Below are 21,349 nucleotides of genomic sequence, written 5' to 3' on the forward strand. Positions count from 1 at the left end.
GGGGGTGCTTTTGTGTCTGAATCTCCATCCAAATGAGGGGACATGTGTGCTGTGCCACGTTGCCAAGAGGAGCCCTGAGCTGTGTGCCCAGTGTCAGGTGGCAGCGGCTCACCCCTCAGCTACCAGGCGAAGACGAGAGCGAGCTCAGCTGGTGCCCACAGCCACTCACTTATTCTACTCCACTGCACATTAAAGGAGCCCTCAAGTGGAGCCAAGCAACACCAGCCAGCCAACTTCACAACAACGCCCCGCCTCCTCCTCGTTTCCGACGGCTTTTAGCACATCCTGGAATCCACCTTGGACCTGAGCGTGTTCAGCGATGGGAGAAAACCAGCTCTCCGTCTCTTTGCGCCTCTTTCAGGGCGATCCGTTCGCTGAAGAGTCGTAATTGCTAACAGTGAGTGTTTAGGAGGAGTTTTCGCCCCAAAATGTGGTTTAAAGGGACCCGTGCTGGAGCTTTTGAAGAGGAGAAGTGTCACCGGTGGAAGTAAGGAAAGGAGTAACAGTGAAGTGCAGGAGAGGGAGGAAGAGGGCCGGACTGAAGGGTCTTTGAAGGCCCAGTGTGTGAGGGAGAACAGAAGTGTGCCTAGCCCCAGGCAGCCCACGGCTCAGGCCCATTAGCTAGACTGACCTTGCCCGTGCCTTTGTCTTTGTGCTCTCCTCCCGCTGCTTCCCCTTCTCAAGCATTCCCTTTTTGTTGTCTCCGAGCAAAATTGGGAAGAGGGCCATATCTTTCAGCTTTCTAAACCCAACCCCCCCCCCCATCTAGCACCAAGCCCCCCCACCCCCCAGCCATCCCCCTGACACACACACCCACGCTTTGCTCGGAGCTGGTGCCCCCAGAGGGCTGACTGGAGTGACACCTCAGCCCAGTAACCACTCCTGCCCCGAGATGAACTTGGCTGGAGCGGTCAGTGCCCCGGTGACCCGGAGAATTGGGAGGAAAAAAAAAAAGCGCCACATATCGGAGGCGGGGGGGGGCACAAATTGTGGCACCGCGGGCCTCGCGTACATGCACCCATTCTGGGCAGCCTGCCTCTTTATTGCCTGTCTCTCATTTGAGAGGATGGAGCTTGGCTGCCAAGTTTTGACACCGCCACATATGGCCTCCTCCATCAATCGGACTAATCAAGCATCAAGGGGAGGCAGGACCGGCTTAATTGCCAGCCAGATATAGCTGCTCTCACTTGACGTGCAACCTGAAATAGAAGCAGGTCTGAGGAGACATGACAGAAGATAAATGAATGCAGCCATTGTTCTAGTAATTATATCAAAATCCACCTTTTTGCATTAATTTTTAATGTACAGTGCGCTCAAACCGTAGCTATTGCAACGGACCCTGTTATTTCAACACCGAGAATCAACACTATTGCAAATATTGCCTTAATATAGCATCATCTCATCATTAAAATGTGGATTATGTTCACATTTGTAATGTTTGATACCCCAGGTTAGAGAAGTGTACAGTCAGTTGAGATTTTTTTCCCCCCATGCAGGCTGCAGCGCTCTGCTCCTCCAGAGTCCTTGAGGCATTCTGCTTGCCTCTCTCAACTTCCTGTTTCCCAACACCCCCCACTGGGGGAGCAGCTACGGAATAACTTAGCACACGGAATGAGGAGCAGAGATCAACGGCGGCGATCCATTCATCTCCAGTTTCTCCTGTCGCTCTCCCCTTTCCGTCTGTAAACACCGAGGGTCCGCGGGCCAGAATGGCCCTTTGTCCGCCGTGTTTTCCTGCGTCTCCCTCTCTTATTCTCTTCAAAGGTAACAAGTGACAGATGTCTGTCTTCTCCGCGATCTGGAACGTGGAGGCGCGGCGATAGCATCTGGGCTGAATGTCAAACTGTGAATCTTGCGTAAGAATGGTACTGTGCTTATGCCAAGCTCATTGTTATTAATGTCAGGGCCACTGCCTACTGAAGTATTTAAGATACTGCCTGTAGTTCATGGCGGGGTGCGCGGGGGCGGGAGGGGCACGTATGTAAAACTGATGGACAACTGTTATTACAAATGTACGACTGTTGTTATAGAAAACAGGACTTCCCGGTGGGCGAGCGTCTCCAAGAGTCCGGCTGTGTGGCCGAGGCAGAGGAAGATGGCGTAAAAAAGGATAAATATGTGTTAAAATAGAGGGCTGGTTGGATTAAAGACTTCCTTGGACGCGCAGGAGTTGAAAGGAAAGCTAAAGGTGGCGGCGCTCGGCGCTTGTTCTCGCAGCACGCCGCGCTGTTTATTTAACTTTCTCATCTCCGTCGCCGCCTGCTTTTGGTATTTACATGTTTAATTGAGAAGTGTGCTGCCGGTTTCTTCTGCCCATCTGCCGAGTCCCTTCCTCTTATCAGACTCATTCCTCAAACTGACAGCCCCCCCCCTCCCGTTCTGCATATCTCACTTTCACTCCCGTGCCACTACACTACTGACTCCCCTCTACTGTTCCCTGTCCCCGCTCGAGCTGTCAGGCCCGGATATGAGTAATGACAATGCATTTTCCCGCAAATCAAGCCAATAAGCGGGAGCGCGCGCGAGCCGAAGAGCAAAACTCTGTATCCGGGATATCGTGGTGGGAAATCCCCCACACACACACACACACACACACTTCCCGTTTAGACCCACATCTAAATCAAGGCCTGTCAGATGCAACATGTGTGTCATTGTGGCCCCATCAACGTGTTTCATTGTACACACAACCACCTCTGAAGAGCTGCCTCTTATCAGTCGAGTGTCAGAGAGCCCTCGGCAGCGCCGCCGCCTCCTCCTCCCCGCCGCCGCCGTTCTAAATGCTTTTCTATTAAGAGCAGTGTTGTGTCCCTCTGATAGTGGCAGCTTCGCCACTTCATCATTCATAATCCCAATGGGCATCAATGGATTCTGTTGGCCCGCCAAAGGTTTTTGTCAGTCTGAGCGAATGAAAACAACCTAAATGAGAGGGAGACCCACTGAAAGAGGAAGGTAAATGGTTCAAAAGGCCAAAGCACTCCAGTGGTGAATGGCTCTCGCGCTACAAAAAGGCCTTCAGTTTGCATTAAATCTGTCTTGATTTCAGCCCTTTCCCGGTGTAAATTGCATCGCTTGCGATAGTCTGTAGCTACCTGCGTGGCACGGGGCGAAAAAAGAGCCCCTGAAATTCCCTCAGGTGCAGAAGTGCTGTGAAAATCAAGTATTGAGAGGCAAAGAGGGGAAAATATGTTATTGTTGCACGATGGCGGCTGCGTAGGCTAACTTTCACACAGCTCCAAAAGTCTAAAATGATGTTCCCGCCCTTCCCAGCATGCACAAGTCCCGCTGGGGGACTGGATGTGATCAGCAGCATCCCCACCACGTCTCCTCATTATTGAGTAAATAGGTTTGGGCATGTCCTCAGTAAACAAAGCCAAGACTGACAGTTAAGGGAGTGAGGGGAGTGGGAGGCAGCCTCGTTCCCAATTAGAGTCGCCTCAGGCAAAACTTTAAAGAGGAGATCAATCCTACAGATCGCTAAACTGATCCTGTCACAGGCTGGGGATATTTAAACCGCGGTGCAGAGCCGAGCCACGCGGGGCAGTTCTCAGTACAGTTTGACTGTGTGTGCTAATGACTTGGGGGTAGGCTCTCGCACCAGGACGCACACCCCACAGCGAAGCGGCCGTGATTGACGGGTGAAATCGGACCTCAGCTGCAGTTCTCGGCGCAGTAGGGGCCAGATGGGGGTAGAGTGATTTGCGTTTTTTAGTATGCAGCGCCCGCACTTACGGATATTCCCTAATTGTCTCCCTCACTTACCTGTGAGGTTGTTTCCCATCACAGATGCAGAGTACATTTCAAATTAACCCAGGATGTTTTGATTTTTTTTCCCCTTTTTTTTTGCACCTCACCCCGCACCTTTGAAGCAGACTTATTAATATGTAGCGATGGAGCTTATCCCTGCCTGTCTACTCGAGGGGAAAAGTTTAGTTCTCACTAATGTTGAGCCCTGGAAAAAAAAAGAGGGGGGGGGGGGGGCTTACATGAAGAAAATAAAGCAGGAGTGGTGGAGATGACACCTGAGTTTAATCACACAGTCAGATTGTGACGTCCTGCTGAAGCGTCAGCCGTCGCATCTTTGACTACAAGTGAGTCGCTGGTGCACCACAACTCCCAGGCACACACGGGCGATGTGTAATGAGCCACCCGGCTCTCTGCAACTGCAGAGGAACCGAACATTTAAATGAGGGAATGATGCATTATGTATACCAGCGAGGTTCCTGTGCAGGAATTAATCATGATCATAAAAGCCAAAGACAAAACAACATACTCAGGCCATCGCTAAATTGTTGTGATCTAATGCAAAACAAATTCATTTTTCATGCCATTAAAGATAAAGAAAGTCTTAAAAGGTTTGGTTTTGCTTGTCTGCGTCCCTTATTGAGAGTCATTCAGTTTCAACCTTATTTGCGGATTATTGCAAATCCCCAGTACAAATCATATCATGGAATCGTGTAGCTGGGACATTGGATGTGTTCTGCTAATGCTCAAGGAAGATCCCCTGAGGGAGCCATTGAGTGGGAGAGAAGGGGGAAAGAAAGAGAGGCAGATACAGGGGCAGAAAGTGGAAGAGGGAGAGAGGAACAGGGTGGGGAAGGCAGGGAAGGGCAGGGAAAAAGACGGAGAGGAGGGGAGGGCGGCAGCAGTCAAGCTGCACTTTATCCTGACAGATCTCCTTTACACACTAATTTCCTTGTTAAAGAAGAGAAAATGGCACTCAATCTGTAGAAATCCTTTTCTCCTGGAGCAGGCCTGTCAGCTGAGGGATGAGTGGATACAAGCCGGGCTCTCCTCCTCAGGCTAGCTCCCTCTGGCACGCAGCGGCTAGGCTCTCGCTCACAGCACGGCTCTCTGCAGCTACAGCCATAATTAATACGCCATTGGAATATAATGAACCATACCATGATCCACGGTTTCCAGCGGGCGCCGTCGACAGCAGTCATTTAACCGCTCGCCGGAAATCAAACGTGAAGGCAATTGATTCCTCCAACATGTCATCTCCATCCCAAATGGCGTACAAATGGTGTACAAACATTTCATGCTCAGCTGCTGTTCACAAACATTCCCCATGACAAAACAGGCGTCCCGGCGAGGAGTGAAATCCAAGAGCGATCACATCCTCGGTGACATATTTATCATGAAAATTTGTAATTCGCCAAAGTGCATTAGCCTGGATTGAAGAGGCAGAGAGGAGAGAAAAGCCGCTTTTTATTTTAAGTCGGGGGTGTTAGCTGTTCGGTCTGGATGTTCTCATCTCCCAAGATTACTATTCGCAGGGTGCGTGTCAAGACTACTTTTCAGAAATCTCGGTAACAATTCAGATGCGATCGATAAGGAGTGACAGTTTATTTTAAGGCTCAGCACAGGCCAAGAAAGGAACGACTGGAGCATCAAGTTTAGAGGAATGAATTTGTTTTGTATTTGATTTTTCCATTAAATTTATCGCCGCTTTAATGCTGCCTTCTCCCTCTTTTTCTCACTCTCTCTCCCGCTCTGTCACTCACATCAGCGGCGAGGCTGTAAACGGCTGTCAATTCCTCATCCCTGATTTCCATGTCTTCGCTTTCATCAATTTTTGATTGCTTCACACCCGTTACCTGTGATGCTTTTAGTGCTCATCGGTGACACTGCGAGACGAGGGAGGAAATTATGAAATAAATTTCCAGTGGCTCTGCGCCGCTGCCCCTTTATAACACTTCATCATACCTCCTATAGATGGGAAATTGTTCAAAACATTTCCTTACAGGAGTCTCTGATGGCGGTTTGGCGTGTATCATATGGTAAATCTATTACCACTTTGTCAAAAGGAACCCCCTGAGGTTTTCCTACAGTGTGGCAGCAAAAGTGGGAAACTGTGACCCTGAAAATACTGTCCGATTTCTCTTATTAGAAATGTTTTCAAAATCGCCTCTCTTTTCGGATTTAAGGGTCACGGAGAAGGCCAATCAGAGGGACAGGCCAGTCAGAAAGCCAGCGGTGTGAACAGGACAGGAACCAGCTGATGAAATTCATCCATACTTCTCACTTATGATGACATGATTGATTTTCCCTCAGAGTGCTCAAATGTAGGATTGTCTTCCTGCCCCCATCTCCTCGTCCATCCAGCCTCAATCTGCCCACCCACCCGCCAAGCCGGCAGCTAATGGATAAAGCCTCTGTCTGTCTCGTAGCATGGTGCGGGGTTGACGAGTGGAAGAACAACTGCAACGAATGAAGGGTGAAATCTGAGAGTGCAATTTTCCGTCTGTCAATCTCTCTTCAAGAGAACAAGTTGACCACCAATCGGCGGAGTCGATTCCGCGCCGCCGGTTGATGGGAGCATTCGGAATGTCAGCATCGTGTCACTACATTAACACGGCAATGAAAGGCACAAAAAGGAAATTTTTTTGAAGGGCCTGACTGGTCATTCAATTGCTGGATGTAATTCAGGGGGGGTGGGGGGGGGGGGGGGGGGGGGGGGGGGTGGGGGGGGACAGTACTTTTCTGCAGTAACAAATGAACAAACTGACAGGTTAATGCATAACACACCACTCTATAATTCATGACTCTGAATTTGGGAGAGTCCTATCATCCACTACGTGCTTCAAAATACAACCAATTAAACTTTACTTAATTATTAAAGGTAGAAAGTGAGGGAGAAATATGCCTTAAAAACTCTTGCTTGCAGTCAATTACGATAAAACTTTAATGAGCCTGGATAGAGAGCCATAAAAACTGATAGCCCCTCCGTCATGAATTATATATCCATATCGATTTTGTTTCTTTGCTATAAGAATTGCAGGTAATCGTATGTTACCACATGTAAAGTGCACTTCCCTAGCGAGGATAAATATTAACTATCAAATATATATGAGGTGTGTGTGCATTTATGACCAAGCTCATGCAGAAAATGAAGAGCGGAGATGTCGAGGCAAGGGCCACAGGGAATGGATGAAGGGTGCCATATCTGACAGTAAGAGAGACCCTTAGCGGGGCCGGCTTGATATGTTACCTAGTTAGCGTCGCAGAAAGAGGAATAAATAGTTCTTTATTATTTGTGGTTGCCATCATGTCTCTCCTAATAGACAGGCGATACTGAGTTTAAACCACATTATCCTCTCCGAGACCATCGCAATTACTCTTGAGAGGTAGGTCTGATGTGTGGATAAGGCAGGTCGCCCATGTCTTAATGAACACAAACAATGTGAAATGGAGGAAGGAGCAGTGGGGGGAAAGATAATGGCAGAGGAAGGCTTGTTTTAATAGAGACAGCACTAAGTTGTTTGCTATGATCTATGCGAAGTCTGAGAATGCTGAAAACCCCTAATGATAGTTTGTGGAGATCTTTTTTCATTATCTTATTGCCCAATCAATCCGCACCCCTTTCTGTAACCGTTGGCCATTGAACAGCGCATCTAAATCCTGTTTAGCAGATCTCCGGTTGTGTGTCTTTTTGTCACTGTCACAGAGGCCTGTCGCCTCGGACGCTCACTGGGGTTAAAGGGCACCAAACTGGATCACCGTGACACCCGGCGCGAGCATTATTCCCAGTACAAATGGCTGAGTGCTGGGTTAATTGATAAACTGCCGCTCCACTTCATTAGTCAGACAGACCGGGCTTAACGAACGAACACAGAGAGAATGTCACTCTGAATATGTTAATCATGACTGGCCATTATGGGGCTCTTCCCCTCACCTCAGCATCTCAATCCCTGGTAGGAAGTACAAAGGTGGGGGGGGGTCATGGGCAGGCTGCAACCGTGATGTCTTGAATCAAGCGAAGCTGTTTATCACATGATAAAACAAAAATGAAACAAAGATGGACAGACTGGTTCTTGGTGTTATTGAATATAAATATATAATAACCGTGTAAAAAATGCATCATTTGGCCTTTTCACAAAGGCAGTTGTAATATAGCACTGGGTGAGCACTGTACTTGACGTACACATTGGAGGTGAGGGTGTCAGGGGAGAGCTCGCTGGAGCAAGAGGAGGTTTTATTGTTGCCCAGCCCTTCCGCTTAAGTGCACATGGCTGGGAGGAAGCCGGGACCTCCAGCTCTGACCTCTGTGCATGTATATTTAATAGGCCATCAGTTGGCCGGGGCAGCGCTCTGATCAGGATTCAGAGAGGGGCTTTGAACACCCCTGTGTATTCCTGAGCGTGCAGCCTCAAGCTGCTCTCCCCAGCTGTGTCAATCCGACAGCACTGTTACAGGCACCCAGACAAGGCGCTGGGCACTCCGCTGCTACCGCCTAATGACTACAGAAAAAAAAAAGCAAAACAAACATAAAAAACAATAACATTTGGCGTATGGAGCTCTGCTACCATCTAATGAGCGGCTTTAAAAACTGAAATATATTGCCGGCTGATATACTGTAGGGTGTGTTTGGGTTGCATCAGTTGCTCCGTACAATGCTGTGCTCCCCTTAATAACAACAAAATGGCAATCTCTCAGTGACTACACCCCACACACACACTCACACACATACACGGGGGTGACGACTGTAGGAGCAAGACGGCGAAAAAGCAAAGTGCCGCTCGTGTCGTTTCTTCTAACAAGGTATCACTACGCTTTGAATCAAATGTGTGTGCCCGCGCGCGAGTGTATGAAAGTCACAGTCGCTGCACGTGTGTGTGAGGGCAGCTTAACGAGGGTGGTTCATTTGACAGGCAATTAGTTTGCGGAGCTACTATTGACAGCCCCTGTGCTTGTGTTTGTTCAACAGCTCTGGGTGAGTTCCACGCTCCCTGGGCTACGTGACAAAGCACCTCCGACAGGGAGCTCCTGATCTCCACTGAGGCTGGGAGGCTCGCGCTGCAAGTGGGGGTGGAGGGGGGGGTGGATATGTGACAGCCGAGAGAAGAGAGGAGAGAGAGGCGGAGAGATACAAAACCCACAAGGGTCTATTAGGGGGTTGTTGCAAGTTAATGTAGCTACAACACCCTTTTTTGTGTCCTATTTTGAAAGGCCTGAGCAATGATGTTGTCATTTGTTGTTTGATTGTGGGGATAGCGGAGGGTAATCTTAGGAGACACACGGGCTCTCGCACTACATGCACACACATAAAAATGTAGAAAGAGAGCAGACAAGGAGGTGGGTGGGGGGGGGGGGCTGAAGGGAGATGGAGGAGAGGCAAAATATAACAAGATCCAAACACTCTTTTATCCTCGAAAATCCCATATTCTAATGCAAAGGCCCATCCCTCTTTTAGTTGCAACCATTTCGTTTGTAGAGCCAAGCTCCAATCAATATCATTATTTTCACAGAGGATCGAAGCGCCTTCACCGAGTTAATGGGGGATTGAGGTGGTAAACGTTTACCCTCTCACTGTCAGCAGAGCACTGGTCCATAGTGGGCCCAGATGACAGCACTGGCCGCAGCCTGGACACACTGTGTGGAGATGTCCTGTGGGTAGACAGGCTGCATGGACTGTCAACTGCCTGCCATGCCCTAGATGGCCCAACATATCAGCCACTTGAGTCAGAGCAGCAGCATGGACTCTGACTTCTGTTACAGCTACCAGAAACAAAATGGCCAGGGCTGGAGCGTCGCGGCACTGCCTGGCATTGTTTATGTCAACATGGGAAAACTGGGATTGTGAGTGGGTGGGGGGGAAACAACCCTATCAAATAAATGCTGATTAATTTAAGTAAAGGATTAAATACAATACGTCATAAAAAGCACTACTTTGCCGTCCACAGAGGTAGATCAGCTGTTCTGTCAGGTTGTAAAGAAATTAAGACTAATCTGCAGCTGGCAACAGCGAGACTAATTCTCTCTCATATAGCAGCATATGCTAAATAGCTCTTCAAGTGCGCGGATGCATTGCTGTAAAATACTTCTCCTGTCTGCATATCTGCATCTCCCAGATGGGTCCCAAGCTGTGCCAAACTGCATCTCATCAACAGCTATGAACTATGGCATCACATGACCAGAGGAGATACGCGGTCTCCTATTCTGCTTTGCTTTGGCACGCCGCGGTCAGACGATGCATCACCGGGAAGCCCACGCTTTGTCAAAATGGAGGTGGCTCAAAGAGAGGGGCGGCACGGGGAGAGGGCGCCTTTTTGATTTAAAGTGCTGAAAGTTGTGTTCAGTGTGTGGGAGCACAGAACAAGTCACTGGTCTGATTCCTTTCCCATTTCATTTTGGAAAAAAGGCTAATCAGTGGAGTTGGATCTGATTTGGACTCGCACGAGGGTGTGACAGAGCAGCGAGAGATTTCATGGGACGTTGCCCTATGATTCATTGAGTTATTGGTTTCCGCCCTGTTTTAATCGCCGGCGGACCCCAGCCAAAAAATCTCTGAGGATTCCTGAGAGCTCTTTTCTCCAGCATTCAGCAGAATGGAATTTGGTCTGCAAGTGCCTCACGTCATTCGAAGCGTCCTTCACAGTTTCGGGGGCCCTAATTCAAACCACATGGAGGCCAGCGTCCGGTTACGGACCTCCGGGGGGAAAAAAAAGGACACATTCCCATTGGCTGTTTCAGGATGGGAAATGGGGTGTCTTGACGGAAAATGATAACAAACATTATCTAAGTACGAGTCACAACACCGTCAAAGCACACACACATTCACAAGCATAAATATACATACACGTGTACATGCATGGGGACGTATACAAATATACAATCGCATACACAAAAACACACGCACGCAGACCGTAACGTGCACTTATAGGCCTGCAAAAGCTGTTTGCCTGACATGATGGAAGAATGAGCAGCAGGCTCTCTAATATTGCTCCTATTCTTCATTGACACGCATATATATATTTTTTTTGCTGTTCCCAACTGACTTTGCAGCACTGAACTCCATTTATGAATTATCTGACATATTTCCTGCTATTTTTTTGACAGGAGTACTCAGAGGAAATTTCAAGGCACCTTTCTCCTGACAAGTAGAAATATCAATATTTGAATAAATTGCAGATTTGGATCTCCTCACATGGATGCTCGACAGTACGAATGTGCGTATGTTATTGCATGCGGGCGTGCGCGCGCGTGTGTGAGTGAGTGAAGGGAATGGGAAGGGGTTTGTTTCATTCTGTTACCACGGTCTTATCCCCTTGAGCCCGCAGGCAGAAATCTGTATGCAGCATTTCATTAGGAGGGAGCTCGACTGAGTGACATGTGAAGCACACCTCGCCGTCGACCTGATGAAGTTTACTTCGCTCAAACGGCAAAAAGCCACTTTGTAGACTAGCCCTTTTTTTTCCCACAGAGGAAGAGCGGGAAGTGATGGCTGAGCACCAATAAAAGAATCATGAATGTTGTTTCGCACAATGACAGGCATATCTGTGTAAACAAATATTTCTCTTCAAGAAAAATGTAAGCTTCAGAGCTCTTTTTTTTAACCCTCTCCCATTTAAGTTGATAGAAGTGACAGTTTTCAAAATATGATCATCTAAATTTGAAGTCTTGTAGGAAACATCTTAAAAAGGCAAAAAAAAGAAGGGAAAGGCTGTTATCTGGCATGAGGGGAGCATTTTAACCAGTGAACTATATAATTTACAGGCAAACACTATTGTCCTACAACCTTGATAAATCCACCTTCTCCGCATAAGAGGTCAATGTCAAGCATCCATAACACTCAGCACTGTCTTCTGGAAGCTCCCGGTGTTACGTATGAGAGACTTCTGCCTATCTGTCTCACTCTGTTTAGCTGCAGTAGCTGCCATTCTGTCTGCATGTCTGCTGCTGTTGCTGATAGATCACTCTTCTTCCCACCCCTTCGTCCTGCCCCACCCCCCCACCCCCCCTCCCCGTCCCCGACGCGCACCAGCATCATTTCAGGGGGTCTGAGAAATGGCTTATCCGTGTGAGGTTGCTCAGGTACGGAAAAGGCTGCGACCCTGCGACCTCTGGCACTGACCTCTCTGACCTGAACATCGCAGTTTCTCCCCCCTCCGACCGCAAACACAAACAAATCTTATCATGCGCCCCCACAGCTCAAAGGGGGGGAAATAAAACCCTGATATCAATGTGGTGCTTTGACAATCATCTATCCACATGACCTGTGATTTCTCCAACAGGGTCTGCTTGACACTTACAACAGAGAGGTGACGGCGCGCAGGTTGTCCATCTCTCGTCTCGCCTGCCCTTATCTTCCCTCCTCTCCATCTCTCTCTTCACTCTTCCTTGTGTGCACAGCTTAATAAGCAAGCAATGGGTAGATTCCCATTATGGAAACCCTGGAAAATGGCCCGGACATTTTCCCCCATATCTGGGATCTCCATCTGGAGAAGCCACTCTCGCTCACACTGCCCCCCTCGTCCAATCTCTGTGTGTGTTCTGGTGAGCCTACGCTGCAGAGATGGCTTTCACTCTCCACTGGCCACAATGAGATTGGCCCACCAGGTTGACTCTATTCGAATCGACAACCCATTTCAATAACGTAACAAAACAGAACAGAGTGGTGATGTTGAATAAAACATTTTGGAGGAGAGCCCAGGGGGCAAGATGGGGGTCTTAACTGATCTAAATCTGAACGGTTTTGGAAAGCTTTTGACCAAAACTGAACAGATATTCAGCTACACATAACAAAAATATAATCTGTTACATATTGATTTAATAAGAGCGTGTAATTCGGTTAGTTTTGCCTCTTGGTGCTGTCCAGAATGCCATGCCTGTGTCGCTGCACTCACATCAATTTCAGCCGTTTTATAACTAGCGTTATGGTTAGTAAACTAATAAAGATTACACCGAGGTCAAGGCAAGCCACTAATCCCAGTCTTTATTATTAAAAACAAAGCCCACGGCTTTACGCCATGCACCTCATCACATCTGAGTACCCATGCACGTGCATACGGTCTGAACATAATATGGTGTGACTTAAACCATACAATGAGAAGAGAAAATAAATATGCTAAGAGCAGCAGGGGTGGACCGGGCTAGGCCTCTGTGGACCTATGTCATCACTCTCGCCGGTCTTGTCTGCGCTCTCCACCCGAGCTAAAGGCTCAATGATTACAGAGTCTCAGCTTCCCTCTAAGAAAGCAAACCGGAGCTGCAGTCCAAACAAGGCCCAGCCAGCGGCGAGGGAGCAGAGCTACACCAGGCAGCTCGGGTTTACCGTCGCCTCCGACCTGGCTGGCCCCCGGGCTTGCATTAGTCCCCCTGTCCAGCCTCACTAGGACAAACAAACAACCGGCGCTAACACAGTTGGTGAGGCAGAGAGAGCTGGAGCCACCAGCGCTGTGGAGAGAGGAACCTGACCCAATTGGATTTGCTTTATCACCCCCCCTGTAACTCCGACACTGACCTGTTCCAGTTGCAGAAACCATCGGGGGGGCTGCCTGCCATTCTGAGTTTAGCCCAAAATGGGCAGCTCCCCCAAAACAGATGGGGAGGCATCTCAAAAATGTTCTCTGCCTCTGGGGACATGTGGTTTTCCCCATCATTATATAACTGTAAACTCCTGGATGTCAGAGATTGGGGATAATAACTTTCAGATGTTGGCAGCCCGAGTCGATGCTGGGACCTGCTGGATGGGAACAGTTATTTGGCAGAGGGGAGGAAGTCCGAGAGATTAGGACTAAGATGTGACAGGGGGAAATGTGGATCTGAACCGGAGCTGAAAGGTTTGCCAGCGCGTTCGCCGTCGCACCGAACCCTAATTACCACCATGTGGGAGGCAGAGAAGTGGCATGTGAGCGCATTAGCAGATGGATACCGAAGGAGACACAAATTAATATCAAAACCACAGGAAATCATGTCATCCTGTTAACAGGGATAAATCACGTTAAAGTGTTCGGGCTTGATCTAGCACTTTTAGCATCCCCTTTCAATTTTCAGATACATTTGATACGACAGTTTTAGCGCTCCCCGTCGCTGCGCAGATGTGCCGCTAATCCAGAATCAGACACACCTTCAATAAATGAGTCCTTATAGAGGTGTCATCCCATTAAACCATTTTTACTGGTTTGTCTCACAGGACGGTCGGGGATCATTGTTCAGGGCGGACTTGTACCGCTAGCTGCCACTGTGGTCAAGGTTTGGTCACTTAAGCTCCCGGCCCACCTCCCCCCCTAATGAAATGAAACATTTCTCCACGTTTTTATATATAGCCCACATCCCAGTCTGCCTCAAGTAGAAAGCAAAATCCATTTTTCCCTTTCTTTTTAAATATTTTCCCCCCTCTGCTTTAAAGTATTGATCGCGGTGCTGAACAAGCAGAGGAGTGTTTTTTATTGTAAATCAATACCGATCGATCGGCTGCCTGGGTGTTGAATATGGATCAATATCACACCAGGCTGTGGAGGAGATCTGATTTCAATTGGCAAGAGAAGCCCACAGCAGGTTTCCATCAAGCGGTAATTCAAGACATGGGAACATAAGTCAGATGGATTGATATAGACTAGCCAGGACCTTTCTTGCCACTGAACCAGCTCAAGGAAATTTCTGTCATATATCATTAGCACAGTTGGGGAAGCCAGTAAAAAAAAAAAGAGGGGAACAGGGTACCTTAGTGACCCTCGGTGAACCACCTAGGTAAACTCCTGAATAAATATCGCATTATTATAACAGATGTTGCATGTTCTGCAAACAACAAAAAAATGTTCCAGTAGAAGACACAGTCCGAACATCTCGGACTTAAAAATAGACTCGGACGTTCTGCTCTCCATCACGGAACCGCAGCACGGTCATGTTGTGTGGAACTTCTGGCACTCATTATACCGAGGTCAGCGTGAGATCCGCACTGTAAGCTGTTATTAATTTACTGAACAAATGTCCTGGAGAAAACTAGCGAATGGTGAAATATTTTCATTACACTTATCTGATGGGTCGATCGTTATTAAACCTGCACATTTGTTTAGCTTAAATGCCGAGGGAGGGGGGAATATTAGAAATCGCATAATATCGTTTAGCGGCGCCGCACGTGTTGCTAAAGCGCATCAGGCATGTGTGTCGTGTATGTTAATGAAAAAAAAGGAAAGCGGGAGGGCCGGTTCATTCATCACTTCTTTGCGATTCCTGAAAAGAAGAGCACTGGTCCAAACGACAGCATTGTAAAACAATAAAAACAGAGCTATAGTTAGAAATAACTTGTCACTTTTAATAAATGACACTGGTTCAGGGCTCTTCCTCTAGGGTTTCTCCTTCGATACATCCCAGGCACCCCTGGGGCCACCAGAGCAGCCAGCAGACCAGCTCGTTTCCCCGATGTAACTGATGACCCCGTCTCCCAGCACCCCCCCACCACCACCACCGTCTTTGTCCTGTGACCTCACACCGGCGTGAGCAAGACCATGTCCGATGAAATCTTCCGACTGCTTCCCGTCCTAATCTCGCCCGTGTCACACTACAAATTGCCACATTCAGAAAATGGAAATGGATTGAGGTAGAGTTGGAAGGAGGGGCTGACAGAGGTAGGGAAGGAGGGAAGGCGGGAAGGGGAGGGGGCGCGGGAGGAGTGCACATCGACAGCCAGTCCCCTAAGAAAAATAGTTGAGGAAAGAGCGATTCAGGAGATCCCGGCAAGGAATCGCATCTCGGCGAACATATTGATCTGATTTACAAAACCTCCACTCTAATGCAAAACAAATGGCGTGGGCGTGAACTGGTGCTTAACCATAAAACCCCAGCATTACTCCGTCTCCGATGAAATACCACATATATCCCTCACTGGGGCCTAATGTGCTGTTTTACGGCCAGATACGACTGAGGTTGACCCAACAGTTTGTTTGACAATTAGAGGAAACCTAATAAGGATTGAATCGGGGTGAGGACATGCCAAGAGGAAGAAAGCGTACCCTTTTTCAAGGGGAGAAATAGTTTGAAAAAAGAAAAACGGCGCTGGCCCCCGCGCCCCAAATGCGATCCGGGTAATCGAGATGTGTTTGACGGAGCTCTTCCGTCATTAATGCTTTAAGAAACCAAACAGCGTCCTCCGAACAGCCACAAAGTTTAATTATGAAGGAGAGCTGATACATATTTGAGGAAGAGTGGCATGTTTAATTCACTTCAGATTTAATTTTAATAATGTAACGTTCTCGTCCGCGGTGGATTATTGCAGAGGGGGTGTGTGGGGGGGGGGCAGAATATGTATCTAGAGAACTGTTGTCTTTCATAATAGTAAAATAAATCACTTACGTCGCTCCGCAGCTGGATTTAAACCACATCAGTGCAGCCAAACCGGCAAGAAAAGATGGTAAACTTTAACAACATATAGTCCTTGATAACCTTTTATATTTATTTTGTGTGTGCGAGTGTTTGCGTGTGTGCGTGCGTGTGTGTGCGTGTGTGTGTGTTCGCAACCCTGTGTTGCTCTTGGCCCTGCATTCATCCCATCACCCCAGCTCTGGCCTTGTTTCTGTCAGCGGTGAACCGAGGGGGGGAGTAAAGAGTGGGGGAACAGGAGAGAACGAGAGGAAGAGAAGGAGAGAGGAAAGAAGAGGACGGGGGGGCGGTGGTGACGGGGGAGGGGGGGCTGTCTCCATGGACAGATGGACTGCTCTTTCTCAACACATGTGGAACCATGTTTCGTCTTTCACTGCCGTCAAGCTGGAGCCGAATCCATCGCTCTGTTGGCCCGCGCCGCTCTTTCGTACTGCACACCTCTCTCTTTAGCACAGCGCACCCACGAGCGCAAACACACATACGCGTGCACGCACATATGCAAGAGAGTGTACACACACGCGCCACACAAACACCCCCATCTTTGCCTGCACACATGTTAAAGTCATCACCCCTGCTCAGCGCTAGTAAAACACAACACCCCCGGCTTCTCTGCTGTTGTCAAGTCTTGCCATTAGCTGATGCCACTGGGGAATCCTACCCCAGTGAGGTGGGCCTCCCCCGGGAGCGTCAGGCACCACGTTACTTTCAGCCGCCACTCATGTGAACCCAAACATGTGAGCATAATTTGGAAAATATCATTTATACCGTGCGTCTTTGTACGCGCCTTGACATTTACAAACTGCGATAAAACTGACATGAGGGAGGAGGGAATAGAAAACAGGGCGAGAATAATTTGAGGTAATGTTTTGCTTAGTGAACAGTATTACCCAATCCTGGATGTCGGAGCGCTGGGAAGGAGGTCCTGGCTCCGGTGCTGCCGAGAGGGTCTGGGTTTCATTTTTCGGCAAGTGCAAGCCAAAGGAAAGCTGCCAAGTACAGCTTTTACTCTCAACACTTCCTGCTCTTCCTTCTCTGGCTCGGAAGGAGACAGGCTTCACTCAAACATCGCAGGGACTCAGCCAGGGGTGGCCGGCTCTTTCCCCCCCGCCGCCCCCCCATTTCTCAACGCGCGTCAGAAATCCACATCTGCCACATTAATTACGGCAAACACGCTCATAAATAAAGTGCCGAGATGGATTTATTGTTAAGCCAGAAAACGGAAAGGTGCACGCAGGTGTTTGCACACATGTAAATAGAGAAGGAGAGCGTTTCCTATATATGTTAACAGCTTTAAATGACTCGCCATATAGCCAAAAATACGCCGGTCCCACGGCGCAGCGGTGGAATGTAACAACTCCAGAAAGAACACCTGCAGCAATGAACTCTCAATCACAACACCACTGACCCCCATCGGCGGCGCCATTTTCACAGAGGATGGTGAAGAACGCACGGCGAGATTAACACTACCCACCGAGTGCCATCTTAATTGCACCTTTGGAGATGCAAAAAAACAAAAAAAAGAAAAGAGGAAAAAGCCCATCGTTTGGGCGCCCCGTAAACCGGCCTCTCCTCGCAGGTCATCGCGACAGCCGCTCGGTGAGAACACACCCTCTTCCCTGATGCCGGTGTGCAATTAAAATGGTTTTAGAAATCCTCTTTGACAGTCCGGGGCTTAGCCAAAAATGTAAATGACATTAAAGGAGACAATGAATTTAATTTTGTTTAATGTCCCCTTTCGCTGATTCTCATTTACATCACATTTCCACATAAAGGGCTGACCTTATAAATACTGGCATTTGTTCAGCTTTTGGAGGTAATCACGCTTTTGCAAAAACCAGATGGGAGCGCGCAAATTTTCCGATTTGTTTCTTAGGAGGCCGAGGGAACAACATGTGAGACGCTCTAAGACTGCGGTCTTTTGTTTTTCTGGTAAACAACTTGACAACAAGTCAAGTGCACTCAGGGAAATGACCTCGTAGGTGTTCCACAAATGAACGATAACGCAAAGTCATTTAGAAAATACAGGCTCGCTAATGAGGGACATAACGGAAGCTAAGCAAAATTTACATTAGGCCAAAATTTAATTGCATTAACGCACAAACAGGTGTGGTGAGGCCTTTATAAATGAGCTAAATGAATAAAAGCCTCCCACAGCACAACCAGGCACGCCGACCAAAAAAAGCAGACAAGGAGGAAAATAAGGGAGGAAAAAAAAAAAAAAAAGTCAATGTCATGAATTATTCAAGAGTGGGCTGCACTCCAGAGGTCAGCGCTCTTTGACCCCTGTGACAGGAAGTGAAAGGAAGCGCCGTAGAAACTGGAATAAACGGAGCTGACGCTTTTAGATCTGGCCCGGCGTCTGTTTGTGAATGGCGGCGTAAAACTGACACACGATGTTAAACTGTATGAACACTCATTCAATTGGAAATTCATATAAGGGCGGAACGCACGTTAATGCCGCGCTCGTTTCAATCCCGCGTGCGTGGATTTCTGCAGCTTGTCAGGGTCGGAGGTGACCTCTCGACCCTGACGCGCAGGATGAGTCACTTTCTCTTCTTTTCAACAACATGTGCTGCTTTATTACAAAATCCATGCAGAAGCCTGAACAATGTTTCTAATCTTTCACACAAGAAGAGACAAAGTCAATATGCAGGCGAGTGAAGACAGATCCCAGACCAGGAGTCATAGCAAATTGAGTTGTGTTTAGTTATACACTGCGTGCACTGTAAATGGGAGAAGGTCTAATCAGATCGCGAGTAACTCATCACTATAACTCTAAAGACTCAAATTACTGACTGAATAATTGTGCCCCCCCCCCCCCCCCCCCCCCCACTTACTTTAAGGCACCATTAACTTATAAATGTGACATCTGTAGCCGCATTGGTTCTAAAATTTGAAAATAATTATTACACCGAGCGGTAAATTAGGCTCACACGAATTCAGTGTTTCACTCGTTTAATGTAACGGTGAGATTGTAGGGGCAGAATATGCTAAATGAAATGAGAGCTAAAATTTTAGAGTCAGAACACATAAACCCGCCCAAATGTAGCTAAAATGGGGTCTTTCTTCATCCAAAAAAAGACTATGAATAATGCAAGGGGCATCAAATGTAAGTGCTGAAATATTTAAAGAGCGAGCGGTGCTGAAACTTTGTGACAGCTGTTGGGTCTATATCTAACCAACTCTTTTTTTAAGAGAATCCTTCCTCTTATGAAAATCTGAGTGAAAATCTGCATCAAAACTCAGAGAGAAAATAGGGTAAACAGATGTCTGGCTTGACCGCAGGAAATTAGGACACATTTGGAATGATAAGTTTCCCAAACTCCGTTGGATATGCCAGATCCATGGGAACGCCAGTTAATGTCTCGCTAGATGCCAAGCTAGCTGTGTGTGCTCTCCCCTCTTACCATCTGGGAAAATGTTACGGCGAACCAATGCCATCAATGATTCACTCCAAAATCTGCTTCTTAAGGTTCGGCCATGCTACTGTTTCTCTCGGAAATGTGGCAGTGCGAGACTTTTTTTTTTTTTTTTTTCACGCCGTAATTGTAGACAGATGAGACGTGCCTGATTCAACAATCAGACCTCTCCTCTAGGTTTATGTCACTCAACTATGTTCTCCTCAATTGGAAATAATCAGCTTCTGCCAGCAGCGACTGCGGCACAGGTGCCTGTAATGATGTGCATGAGAAAATGACAGATGTAACAAAAATGGCTGTAAAACACTAAAAGCTCGCCCATATGTACAGCGGGAACAGCCAAGTGATTGCAATAAATAACATGACATAGCCAGCTTACAGCCCGCTCTCCGGTCACGTCCATAACTCTTTCGAAACCCTGCAACCTTTCACTAGCACCCCTCAGTCACTGGGAACCTGTGTGGGTCTGGTCGGGTGAGCTGCCGGGCTCATAGTTACAACATGTAGACAATGGGAGGGTCTAATGAGGAACATATGCTTTTGTGTTTCAACAGAGCTGCTCATTGTGCAAGGAAAGGGATACTTTACTCCTATTCAGACTTGTCACAATGAAAACCCGAGCCCTCGCTGAGCCAGTTGAGCTTACAATATCCATCCGCTCCTTTTTCCCCCCTGTCCCTTTCCCTTCCCACCCCTCTTTTTTTAAAACTTTAATTCTGCATGCATTCATTTCTGCCTATTGTACTTATGTTACATCCTTTGTCCCGCAGATTGAGGGACAATGCTCGCGCGGGACCTTCAAAACGACGAGCGGCGAGGGAACGACGCGCAGAGCGAACATAAAAGTGGAGGCGACAACATTTCAAGTTCCATGACAATGTTTGCAGCGGGCGGGGGGGGGGGGGGGGACCAACGTCGTCCTCCACACCTCTTTCATATACGACTGGGTGCGTGCATGCGTGTGAGCGCGTGTCACCGTCTGCATGTTTGTGCCCTTGTCTCAGCCTGCATCTCCGTGTGTCTGTGTGGCTCTGAGTTCAGACACCAGTAGCTCTGGTAATCCATCCAGGCTCCCAGGGCAGCCGGCTCCTACTTCCTGATGCATGAGAAGCCGCTGGAGTGGAGTGGCAGCAACAACTGCTCAGCCCTATTTGATTACTAATAAGAGAGTTGTCCCCTCTGTCAGATACCAGGCATTCTCCGCTAAGCAAACAGTGATTCCGGCTAGTCAAACATTAGCATTGCTGTCTCTCCCTGCTACGTGGTGAGCGTTACATTGAGATGGACGCTTTAACTGCACCCCCTACCTCAACCCCTATATCCAGCACACACACAATGACACACACACAATGACACACACACAATGACACACACACAGAGGCGGCTAAGCATATTCAAACTGACGAGGACGTATAGTTTCAGTGTGAGCAAAATGTCAGAGCCTAGAAAAGCATTTATTCTCCCTCTTTAGGAAGCGGTGAAGGGAATAAAAACGTGGCAGATGCCACTTCCCCAAAGATGAGGGCCCAAAGCGGCAGACATAAAATGTTTATCCCTCCTGAAACTAAACTTTAATAGCAGCCAGCTCACAACTGAGAGGAGGAAACAGTCGATAAATTACAACTATTGACAGTGTAAGAGTCGCTGTTGCGAACAAAGAGGGGAAGCCAGCCAAGTAAATGCGAAGTTGCCTAAGCTAATTAGGTATTTTCCCAGCATGATCCTCTTGTGATTGAACCACCTGTGATTGAACAAACCCTATCCAGGTGGTGACCGCCCCTCGGTGCACAGGTACCTGGGAAAGACGCCCCTCGGCCGCTCACAGAGAA

General features: G+C 48.0%; 1 protein-coding gene across 6 annotated transcripts in view; it reads right to left on the reverse strand.

Moving 5' to 3' along the window:
* The window catches only part of ebf3b (EBF transcription factor 3b), a 66,028-nt gene that overhangs the window by 39,164 nt on the left and 5,515 nt on the right, over window positions 1-21,349 (reverse strand). The window lies entirely within an intron of this gene.

Source organism: Takifugu rubripes, chromosome 4 (assembly GCF_901000725.2).
Source record: "Takifugu rubripes chromosome 4, fTakRub1.2, whole genome shotgun sequence".
NCBI lineage: Eukaryota > Metazoa > Chordata > Actinopteri > Tetraodontiformes > Tetraodontidae > Takifugu > Takifugu rubripes.